We start from the raw sequence: 1089 nt of genomic DNA on the forward strand, positions 1-1089 counted from the left end.
TGAGTCAGTTGTTTTCTATACCATACTAGCCATTTCATTTAGTGTCCAGCACATAATCTCCATGTAATGGTACTGCTTTGCATAGCACTGTCAAGTTGTATAGATTGTATGTTGGGAAGGGATGAGAGGTGAAGGCACACTTATTTTTCCATGACTGGCGTACATGCTCACTTTAAGTGATTCTACACTGATTAGTGGGCACATTCTGATATCTAGGAAGTCCGTTAAGTTTCTGCTTGCACCTTCATCCAGTACACAATATCATTGGATCCAGTGCAGATATTTAAAACATTCAGGTTTGTCAGGATTAAAGCTGGCAAGGTCAACTTCTCTCCAGGGTCTAGAGGTCAAAAGGATTTGCTTTTTGCAAGCCGAGTCAGATAATCGTATGGATTTGGATTTCCACATTTGCATTTGGTGTCTTTTACTGCACTTAAGAGAATATCCATCACCAAATATTTTTGTAATCTGCATGGTTCATTGGTAATTTAACTGCCATTATTTTGATGGACCCAGTGTTGAATAGTAGGTCACACAAATGCTGTTTTATCACATTTGTGTGTATTTAAATGGGAGAATGACTGGTGGACAATACAAAGTAATTAATAGATTGTAAGCTTCTTGGGGCAGGGTCCTCTCCTCCTCCTGTGTCACTGTCTGTATCCGTCTGCAGTTTGCAACCTCTATTTAATGTACATGTGCTGCGTAATATGTTGTCACTATATAAATACAGTTTGATATTAGGAACGTTGCATTGTACTATGGAGGAGCAGTGTTGCTATCCTTCACAATACATAAGGTAGATGAGTGTTGTAGTTCACAGAGCATAGCTAGAGCTGATCACACTTTTTTGAGATGGCAGCGCACAGGAAGCTACAAGGATATTGGTTTTCTAGCAATATCAACAGGTTTTTTTTTTTCACTTGACCCAAAGATAGAAAGCAAATGCCACTACCATATATAAAGACTGGTAAGCTTCCATAATACATTTTTGTCCTTGAACTCGGATATATTTCAAGGTGTTTGCTTACAATTTAAATGTCTATGAAGCCCAATAGTTGTGGCTCCTCTCTACCTTGGATTTTTCCA

This window comes from Pyxicephalus adspersus, chromosome 12 (assembly GCF_032062135.1).
Source record: "Pyxicephalus adspersus chromosome 12, UCB_Pads_2.0, whole genome shotgun sequence".
Lineage (NCBI taxonomy): Eukaryota > Metazoa > Chordata > Amphibia > Anura > Pyxicephalidae > Pyxicephalus > Pyxicephalus adspersus.